A 12,825-nucleotide genomic window follows, 5' to 3' on the forward strand; every position below is an offset into this window, starting at 1 on the left:
TCCATAGTTATATTACCCCCATGCTGTCCATAGTTATATTACCCCCATGCTGTCCATAGTTATATTACCCCCACGCTGTCCATAGTTATATTACCCCCACGCTGTCCAGGGACAACACATAGTCATATTACCCCCATGCTGTCCAGGGACAACACATAGTTATATTACAACCACGCTGTCCAGGGATAACACATAGTTATATTACCCCCATGCTGTCCATAGTCATATTACCCCCATGCTGTCCAGGGACAACACATAGTTATATTACAACCACGCTGTCCAGGGACAACACATAGTTATATTACCCCCACGCTGTCCAGGGACAACACATAGTTATATTACCCCCATGCTGTCCAGGGACAACACATAGTTATATTACCCCATGCTGTCCATAGTTATATTACCCCCATGCTGTCCATAGTTATATTACCCCCATGCTGTCCATAGTTATATTACCCCCACGCTGTCCATAGTTATATTACCCCCATGCTGTCCATAGTTATATTACCCCCATGCTGTCCAGGGACAACACATAGTTATATTACCCCCACGCTGTCCATAGTTATATTACCCCCATGCTGTCCATAGTTATATTACCCCCACGCTGTCCATAGTTATATTACCCCCACCCTGTCCAGGGACAACACATAGTTATATTACCCCCATGCTGTCCAGGGACAACACATAGTTATATTACCCCCATGCTGTCCATAGTTATATTACCCCATGCTGTCCATAGTTATATTACCCCCATGCTGTCCATAGTTATATTACCCCCACGCTGTCCATAGTTATATTACCCCCATGCTGTCCATAGTTATATTACCCCCACGCTGTCCATAGTTATATTACCCCCACGCTGTCCAGGGACAACACATAGTTATATTACCCCCACGCTGTCCAGGGGCAACACATAGTTATATTACCCCCACGCTGTCCAGGGACAACACATAGTTATATTACCCCCATGCTGTCCATAGTTATATTACCCCCATGCTGTCCAGGGACAACACATAGTTATATTACCCCCATGCTGTCCAGGGACAACACATAGTTATATTACCCCAAGCTGTCCAGGGACAACACATAGTTTTATTACCCCACGCTGTCCAGGGACAACACATAGTTATATTACCCCCACGCTGTCCATAGTTATATTACCCCCATGCTGTCCATAGTTATATTACCCCCATGCTGTCCATAGTTATATTACCCCCACGCTGTCCATAGTTATATTACCCCCACGCTGTCCAGGGACAACACATAGTTATATTACAACCACGCTGTCCAGGGATAACACATAGTTATATTACCCCCATGCTGTCCATAGTCATATTACCCCCATGCTGTCCAGGGACAACACATAGTTAGTTATATTACAACCACGCTGTCCAGGGACCACACATAGTTATATTACCCCCACGCTGTCCAGGGACAACACATAGTTATATTACCCCCACGCTGTCCATAGTTATATTACCCCCATGCTGTCCATAGTTATATTACCCCCATGCTGTCCATAGTTATATTACCCCCACGCTGTCCATAGTTATATTACCCCCACGCTGTCCAGGGACAACACATAGTCATATTACCCCCATGCTGTCCAGGGACAACACATAGTTATATTACAACCACGCTGTCCAGGGATAACACATAGTTATATTACCCCCATGCTGTCCATAGTCATATTACCCCATGCTGTCCAGGGACAACACATAGTTATATTACAACCACGCTGTCCAGGGACAACACATAGTTATATTACCCCCACGCTGTCCAGGGACAACACATAGTTATATTACCCCATGCTGTCCAGGGACAACACATAGTTATATTACCCCCATGCTGTCCATAGTTATATTACCCCCCATGCTGTCCATAGTTATATTACCCCCATGCTGTCCATAGTTATATTACCCCCACGCTGTCCATAGTTATATTACCCCATGCTGTCCATAGTTATATTACCCCATGCTGTCCAGGGACAACACATAGTTATATTACCCCCGCTGTCCATAGTTATATTACCCCCATGCTGTCCATAGTTATATTACCCCCACGCTGTCCATAGTTATATTACCCCACCCTGTCCAGGGACAACACATAGTTATATTACCCCATGCTGTCCAGGGACAACACATAGTTATATTACCCCCATGCTGTCCATAGTTATATTACCCCATGCTGTCCATAGTTATATTACCCCCATGCTGTCCATAGTTATATTACCCCCACGCTGTCCATAGTTATATTACCCCCATGCTGTCCATAGTTATATTACCCCCACGCTGTCCATAGTTATATTACCCCCACGCTGTCCAGGGACAACACATAGTTATATTACCCCCACGCTGTCCAGGGGCAACACATAGTTATATTACCCCCACGCTGTCCAGGGACAACACATAGTTATATTACCCCATGCTGTCCATAGTTATATTACCCCCATGCTGTCCAGGGACAACACATAGTTATATTACCCCCATGCTGTCCAGGGACAACACATAGTTATATTACCCCCAAGCTGTCCAGGGACAACACATAGTTTTATTACCCCACGCTGTCCAGGGACAACACATAGTTATATTACCCCCACGCTGTCCATAGTTATATTACCCCATGCTGTCCATAGTTATATTACCCCATGCTGTCCATAGTTATATTACCCCCACGCTGTCCATAGTTATATTACCCCCACGCTGTCCAGGGACAACACATAGTTATATTACAACCACGCTGTCCAGGGATAACACATAGTTATATTACCCCCATGCTGTCCATAGTCATATTACCCCCATGCTGTCCAGGGACAACACATAGTTATATTACAACCACGCTGTCCAGGGACAACACATAGTTATATTACCCCCCACGCTGTCCATAGTTATATTACCCCCACGCTGTCCATAGTTATATTACCCCCACGCCGTCCAGGGACAACACATAGTTATATTACCCCCACGCTGTCCAGGGACAACACATAGTTATATTACAACCACGCTGTCCAGGGACAACACATAGTTATATTACCCCCACGCTGTCCATAGTTATATTACCCCCATGCTGTCCATAGTTATATTACCCCCACGCTGTCCAGGGACAACACATAGTTATATTACCCCCACGCTGTCCATAGTTATATTACCCCCATGCTGTCCATAGTTATATTACCCCCATGCTGTCCATAGTTATATTACCCCCACGCTGTCCAGGGACAACACATAGTTATATTACCCCCACGCTGTCCAGGGACAACACATAGTTATATTACCCCATGCTGTCCATAGTTATATTACCCCCACGCTGTCCAGGGACAACACATAGTTATATTACCCCACGCTGTCCATAGTTATATTACCCCCCACGCTGTCCATAGTTATATTACCCCCATGCTGTCCATAGTTATATTACCCCCATGCTGTCCATAGTTATATTACCCCCATGCTGTCCATAGTTATATTACCCCCATGCTGTCCATAGTTATATTACCCCCATGCTGTCCATAGTTATATTACCCCCATGCTGTCCATAGTTATATTAACCCCATGCTGTCCATAGTTATATTACCCCCACGCTGTCCATAGTTATATTACCCCCACGCTGTCCAGGGACAACACATAGTTATATTACCCCCATGCTGTCCATAGTTATATTACCCCCATGCTGTCCATAGTTATATTACCCCATGCTGTCCATAGTTATATTACCCCACGCTGTCCATAGTTATATTACCCCACGCTGTCCAGGGACAACACATAGTTATATTACCCCCACGCTGTCCAGGGACAACACACAGTTATATTACCCCCACGCTGTCCATAGTTATATTACCCCCACGCTGTCCAGGGACAACACACAGTTATATTACCCCCATGCTGTCCATAGTTATATTACCCCATGCTGTCCATAGTTATATTACCCCCACGCTGTCCATAGTTATATTACCCCCATGCTGTCCATAGTTATATTACCCCCATGCTGTCCATAGTTATATTACCCCCATGCTGTCCATAGTTATATTACCCCCATGCTGTCCAGGGACAACACATAGTTATATTACCCCCATGCTGTCCAGGGACAACACATAGTTATATTACCCCCACGCTGTCCAGGGACAACACATAGTTATATTACCCCCATGCTGTCCAGGGACAACACATAGTTATATTACCCCCACGCTGTCCAGGGACAACACATAGTTATATTACCCCCACGCTGTCCATAGTTATATTACCCCCACGCTGTCCAGGGACAACACATAGTTATATTACCCCCACGCTGTCCAGGGACAACACATAGTTATATTACCCCCACGCTGTCCAGGGACAACACATAGTTATATTACCCCCACGCTGTCCATAGTTATATTACCCCCACGCTGTCCATAGTTATATTACCCCCATGCTGTCCATAGTTATATTACCCCCATGCTGTCCATAGTTATATTACCCCCATGCTGTCCAGGGACAACACATAGTTATATTACCCCCACGCTGTCCAGGGACAACACATAGTTATATTACCCCCATGCTGTCCATAGTTATATTACCCCCATGCTGTCCAGGGACAACACATAGTTATATTACCCCCATGCTGTCCAGGGACAACACATAGTTATATTACCCCCATGCTGTCCATAGTTATATTACCCCCATGCTGTCCATAGTTATATTACCCCCATGCTGTCCATAGTTATATTACCCCACGCTGTCCATAGTTATATTACCCCCATGCTGTCCATAGTTATATTACCCCCATGCTGTCCAGGGACAACACATAGTTATATTACCCCACGCTGTCCATAGTTATATTACCCCCATGCTGTCCATAGTTATATTACCCCCACGCTGTCCATAGTTATATTACCCCCACCCTGTCCAGGGACAACACATAGTTATATTACCCCCATGCTGTCCAGGGACAACACATAGTTATATTACCCCCATGCTGTCCATAGTTATATTACCCCCATGCTGTCCATAGTTATATTACCCCCATGCTGTCCATAGTTATATTACCCCCACGCTGTCCATAGTTATATTACCCCATGCTGTCCATAGTTATATTACCCCCACGCTGTCCATAGTTATATTACCCCCACGCTGTCCAGGGACAACACATAGTTATATTACCCCCACGCTGTCCAGGGGCAACACATAGTTATATTACCCCCACGCTGTCCAGGGACAACACATAGTTATATTACCCCCATGCTGTCCATAGTTATATTACCCCCATGCTGTCCAGGGACAACACATAGTTATATTACCCCCATGCTGTCCAGGGACAACACATAGTTTTATTACCCCCACGCTGTCCAGGGACAACACATAGTTATATTACCCCCACGCTGTCCATAGTTATATTACCCCCATGCTGTCCATAGTTATATTACCCCCATGCTGTCCATAGTTATATTACCCCCACGCTGTCCATAGTTATATTACCCCCACGCTGTCCAGGGACAACACATAGTTATATTACAACCACGCTGTCCAGGGATAACACATAGTTATATTACCCCCATGCTGTCCATAGTCATATTACCCCCATGCTGTCCAGGGACAACACATAGTTATATTACAACCACGCTGTCCAGGGACAACACATAGTTATATTACCCCCACGCTGTCCATAGTTATATTACCCCCACGCTGTCCATAGTTATATTACCCCCACGCCGTCCAGGGACAACACATAGTTATATTACCCCCACGCTGTCCAGGGACAACACATAGTTATATTACAACCACGCTGTCCAGGGACAACACATAGTTATATTACCCCCACGCTGTCCATAGTTATATTACCCCCATGCTGTCCATAGTTATATTACCCCCCACGCTGTCCAGGGACAACACATAGTTATATTACCCCACGCTGTCCATAGTTATATTACCCCCATGCTGTCCATAGTTATATTACCCCCATGCTGTCCATAGTTATATTACCCCCACGCTGTCCAGGGACAACACATAGTTATATTACCCCCACGCTGTCCAGGGACAACACATAGTTATATTACCCCCATGCTGTCCATAGTTATATTACCCCCACGCTGTCCAGGGACAACACATAGTTATATTACCCCCACGCTGTCCATAGTTATATTACCCCCACGCTGTCCATAGTTATATTACCCCCATGCTGTCCATAGTTATATTACCCCCATGCTGTCCATAGTTATATTACCCCCATGCTGTCCATAGTTATATTACCCCCATGCTGTCCATAGTTATATTACCCCCATGCTGTCCATAGTTATATTACCCCCATGCTGTCCATAGTTATATTAACCCCATGCTGTCCATAGTTATATTACCCCCACGCTGTCCATAGTTATATTACCCCCACGCTGTCCAGGGACAACACATAGTTATATTACCCCCATGCTGTCCATAGTTATATTACCCCCATGCTGTCCATAGTTATATTACCCCCATGCTGTCCATAGTTATATTACCCCACGCTGTCCATAGTTATATTACCCCCCACGCTGTCCAGGGACAACACATAGTTATATTACCCCACGCTGTCCAGGGACAACACACAGTTATATTACCCCCACGCTGTCCATAGTTATATTACCCCCACGCTGTCCAGGGACAACACACAGTTATATTACCCCCATGCTGTCCATAGTTATATTACCCCCATGCTGTCCATAGTTATATTACCCCCACGCTGTCCATAGTTATATTACCCCCATGCTGTCCATAGTTATATTACCCCCATGCTGTCCATAGTTATATTACCCCCATGCTGTCCATAGTTATATTACCCCCATGCTGTCCAGGGACAACACATAGTTATATTACCCCCATGCTGTCCAGGGACAACACATAGTTATATTACCCCACGCTGTCCAGGGACAACACATAGTTATATTACCCCCATGCTGTCCAGGGACAACACATAGTTATATTACCCCACGCTGTCCAGGGACAACTCAGTTATATTACCCCCACGCTGTCCATAGTTATATTACCCCCACGCTGTCCAGGGACAACACATAGTTATATTACCCCCACGCTGTCCAGGGACAACACATAGTTATATTACCCCCACGCTGTCCAGGGACAACACATAGTTATATTACCCCCACGCTGTCCATAGTTATATTACCCCCACGCTGTCCATAGTTATATTACCCCCATGCTGTCCATAGTTATATTACCCCCATGCTGTCCATAGTTATATTACCCCCATGCTGTCCAGGGACAACACATAGTTATATTACCCCCACGCTGTCCAGGGACAACACATAGTTATATTACCCCATGCTGTCCATAGTTATATTACCCCCCATGCTGTCCAGGGACAACACATAGTTATATTACCCCCATGCTGTCCAGGGACAACACATAGTTATATTACCCCCACGCTGTCCAGGGACAACACATAGTTATATTACCCCCATGCTGTCCAGGGACAACACATAGTTATATTACCCCCACGCTGTCCAGGGACAACACATAGTTATATTACCCCCACGCTGTCCATAGTTATATTACCCCCCACGCTGTCCAGGGACAACACATAGTTATATTACCCCCACGCTGTCCAGGGACAACACATAGTTATATTACCCCCACGCTGTCCAGGGACAACACATAGTTATATTACCCCCACGCTGTCCATAGTTATATTACCCCCCACGCTGTCCATAGTTATATTACCCCCATGCTGTCCATAGTTATATTACCCCCATGCTGTCCATAGTTATATTACCCCCACGCTGTCCAGGGACAACACATAGTTATATTACCCCCACGCTGTCCAGGGACAACACATAGTTATATTACCCCCATGCTGTCCATAGTTATATTACCCCACGCTGTCCATAGTTATATTACCCCACGCTGTCCATAGTTATATTACCCCATGCTGTCCATAGTCATATTACCCCCATGCTGTCCATAGTTATATTACCCCCATGCTGTCCATAGTTATATTACCCCCATGCCGTCCATAGTTATATTACCCCATGCTGTCCATAGTTATATTACCCCCATGCTGTCCATAGTTATTTTACCCCCATGCTGTCCATAGTTATATTACCCCCCACGCTGTCCAGGGACAACACACATAGTTATATTACCCCACGCTGTCCAGGGCAACACATAGTTATATTACCCCCACGCTGTCCAGGGACAACACATAGTTATATTACCCCCACGCTGTCCAGGGACAACACATAGTTATATTACCCCCATGCTGTCCAGGGACAACACATAGTTATATTACCCCCATGCTGTCCAGGGACAACACATAGTTATATTACCCCCATGCTGTCCAGGGACAACACATAGTTATATTACCCCACGCTGTCCAGGGACAACACATAGTTATATTACCCCCATGCTGTCCATAGTTATATTACCCCCCACGCTGTCCAGGGACAACACATAGTTATATTACCCCACGCTGTCCAGGGACAACACATAGTTATATTACCCCCACGCTGTCCATAGTTATATTACCCCACGCTGTCCAGGGACAACACATAGTTATATTACCCCATGCTGTCCATAGTTATATTACCCCCATGCTGTCCATAGTTATATTACCCCCATGCTGTCCATAGTTATATTACCCCCACGCTGTCCATAGTTATATTACCCCCATGCTGTCCATAGTTATATTACCCCCATGCTGTCCATAGTTATATTACCCCCATGCTGTCCATAGTTATATTACCCCCATGCTGTCCATAGTTATATTACCCCCACGCTGTCCAGGGACAACACATAGTTATATTACCCCCATGCTGTCCAGGGACAACACATAGTTATATTACCCCCATGCTGTCCAGGGACAACACATAGTTATATTACCCCCATGCTGTCCAGGGACCACACATAGTTATATTACCCCCACGCTGTCCATAGTTATATTACCCCCATGCTGTCCACAGTTATATTACCCCCATGCTGTCCATAGTTATATTACCCCCATGCTGTCCATAGTTATATTACCCCCATGCTGTCCATAGTTATATTACCCCCATGCTGTCCATAGTTATATTACCCCCATGCTGTCCATAGTTATATTACCCCCACGCTGTCCATACTTATATTACCCCCACGCTGTCCAGGGACAACACATAGTTATATTACCTCCATGCTGTCCATAGTTATATTACCCCCACGCTGTCCATAGTTATATTACCCCCATGCTGTCCATAGTTATATTACCCCCATGCTGTCCATAGTTATATTACCCCCATGCTGTCCATAGTTATATTACCCCCATGCTGTCCAGGGACAACACATAGTTATATTACCCCCATGCTGACCATAGTTATATTACCCCCATGCTGTCCATAGTTATATTACCCCCACGCTGTCCAGGGACAACACATAGTTATATTACCCCCACGCTGTCCAGGGACAACACATAGTTATATTACCCCCATGCTGTCCAGGGACAACACATAGTTATATTACCCCCATGCTGTCCAGGGACAACACATAGTTATATTACCCCCACGCTGTCCAGGGACAACACATAGTTATATTACCCCCATGCTGTCCATAGTTATATTACCCCCATGCTGTCCATAGTTATATTACCCCCATGCTGTCCAGGGACAACACATAGTTATATTACCCCCATGCTGTCCATAGTTATATTACCCCCATGCTGTCCATAGTTATATTACCCCCACGCTGTCCATAGTTATATTACCCCCATGCTGTCCATAGTTATATTACCCCCATGCTGTCCATAGTTATATTACCCCCATGCTGTCCATAGTTATATTACCCCCACGCTGTCCAGGGACAACACATAGTTATATTACCCCCATGCTGTCCAGGGACAACACATAGTTATATTACCCCCACGCTGTCCAGGGACAACACATAGTTATATTACCCCATGCTGTCCATAGTTATATTACCCCCCACGCTGTCCAGGGACAACACATAGTTATATTACCCCATGCTGTCCAGGGACAACACATAGTTATATTACCCCCACGCTGTCCAGGGACAACACATAGTTATATTACCCCCATGCTGTCCATAGTTATATTACCCCCATGCTGTCCATAGTTATATTACCACCACGCTGTCCATAGTTATATTACCCCCACGCTGTCCAGGGACAACACATAGTTATATTACCCCCATGCTGTCCATAGTTATATTACCCCCACGCTGTCCAGGGACAACACATAGTTATATTACCCCCATGCTGTCCATAGTTATATTACCCCCATGCTGTCCAGGGACAACACATAGTTATATTACCCCCATGCTGTCCATAGTTATATTACCCCCATGCTGTCCATAGTTATATTACCCCCATACTGTCCATAGTTATATTACCCCCATGCTGTCCATAGTTATATTACCCCCATGCTGTCCATAGTTATATTACCCCCACGCTGTCCATAGTTATATTACCCCCACGCTGTCCAGGGACAACACATAGTTTTATTACCCCCACGCTGTCCAGGGACAACACATAGTTATATTACCCCCATGCTGTCCATAGTTATATTACCCCCATGCTGTCCATAGTTATATTACCCTCACGCTGTCCAGGGACAACACATAGTTATATTACCCCCATGCTGTCCATAGTTATATTACCCCCATGCTGTCCATAGTTATATTACCCCCATGCTGTCCATAGTTATATTACCCCCATGCTGTCCAGGGACAACACATAGTTATATTACCCCCACGCTGTCCAGGGACAACACATAGTTATATTACCCCCACGCTGTCCAGGGACAACACATAGTTATATTACCCCCACGCTGTCCAGGGACAACACATAGTTATATTACCCCCACGCTGTCCAGGGACAACACATAGTTATATTACCCCCATGCTGTCCAGGGACAACACATAGTTATATTACCCCCATGCTGTCCAGGGACAACACATAGTTATATTACCCCCATGCTGTCCAGGGACAACACATAGTTATATTACCCCCACGCTGTCCATAGTTATATTACCCCCATGCTGTCCAGGGACAACACATAGTTATATTACCCCCACGCTGTCCAGGGACAACACATAGTTATATTACCCCCATGCTGTCCATAGTTATATTACCCCCACTCTGTCCAGGGACAACACATAGTTATATTACCCCCACGCTGTCCAGGGACAACACATAGTTATATTACCCCCACTCTGTCCAGGGACAACACATAGTTATATTACCCCCACGCTGTCCAGGGACATTGGTAAAGGCCCTCTGTCCTATTACATTTCTTCCGCGGTGCCTGGTTTTGGTGAGGTTGAAGCCAACCTCATCCACATAAATAAATTCATGGTGAATTACATGGGCATCCAGCTCCAATATTCTCTGTAACAGACAAAAGGATATACAGATGAGTAAATATGGTCTGAAGTACTGGAAGTAGTGTTGCATACATACCTCTACAAAGTCATGTTGCATATTCTTGACTCTGTCAGAGTTTCTCTCAAATGGCACCTTGTAAAGTTGTTTCTTCGCCACTCGGTGTCGTTGGAGGATGTGTTGTATGGTCGACAGTAAAGTTGTTTCATCGTCACTCGGTGTCGTTGGAGGATGTGTTGTATGGTCGACAGTAAAGTTGTTTCATCGTCACTCGGTGCCGTTGGAGGATGCGTTGTGTGGTCGACAGTAAAGTTGTTTCATCGTCACTCGGTGCCGTTGGAGGCTGCGTTGTGTGGTCGACAGTAAAGTTGTTTCATCGTCACTCGGTGCCGTTGGAGGATGCGTTGTGTGGTCGACAGTAAAGTTGTTTCATCGTCACTCGGTGCCATTGGAGGCTGCGTTGTGTGGTCGACAGTAAAGTTGTTTCATCGCCACTCGGTGTCGTTGGAGGATGTGTTGTATGGTCGACAGTAAAGTTGTTTCATCGTCACTCGGGGCCGTTGGAGGCTGCGTTGTGTGGTCGACAGTAAAGTTGTTTCATCGTTACTCGGTGCCGTTGGAGGCTGCGTTGTGTGGTCGACAGGCTTACAGCATTGATGTTGTTAAATATGGTGTCATTATTCAAGATATGCTCTCTTATCTCTCCAATCCTAATTGCATTGTTGGCCAAAACCATATTTATATAATTGCAGTCTCTTGTACATCTGTAAACAAGCGTCCTCGTCCTCCATGATGTCTTTGCCTTTCCACTCTGTACAGAATTCAAACATGTGTTCAGCATAGGAACTGAAAACAATATACAAAAAATGTAGTACAGCCTGATAACCAACCTCATTCATTCAATGCAGTGCAGTAAATGGATGGCTTAGAGTTACCAACCTCATTCATTCAATGCAGTGCAGTAAATGGATGGCTTAGAGTTACCAACCTCATTCATTCAAAGCAGTGCAGTAAATGGATGGCTTAGAGTTACCAACCTCATTCATTCAAAGCAGTGCAGTAAATGGATGGCTTAGAGTTACCAACCTCATTCATTCAAAGCAGTGCAGTAAATGGATGGCTTAGAGTTACCAACCTCATTCATTCAAAGCAGTGCAGTAAATGGATGGCTTAGAGTTACCAACCTCATTCATTCAAAGCAGTGCAGTAAATGGATGGCTTAGAGTTACCAACCTCATTCATTCAATGCAGTGCAGTAAATGGATGGCTTAGAGTTACCAACCTCATTCATTCAAAGCAGTGCAGTAAATGGATGGCTTAGAGTTACCAACCTCATTCATTCAATGCAGTGCAGTAAATGGATGGCTCAGAGTTACCAACCTCATTCATTCAAAGCAGTGCAGTAAATGGATGGCTTAGAGTTACCAACCTCATTCATTCAAAGCAGTGCAGTAAATGGATGGCTTAGAGTTACCAACCTCATTCATTCAAAGCAGT

Source organism: Oncorhynchus nerka, linkage group LG8 (assembly GCF_034236695.1).
Source record: "Oncorhynchus nerka isolate Pitt River linkage group LG8, Oner_Uvic_2.0, whole genome shotgun sequence".
NCBI classification, from domain to species: Eukaryota; Metazoa; Chordata; class Actinopteri; order Salmoniformes; family Salmonidae; genus Oncorhynchus; species Oncorhynchus nerka.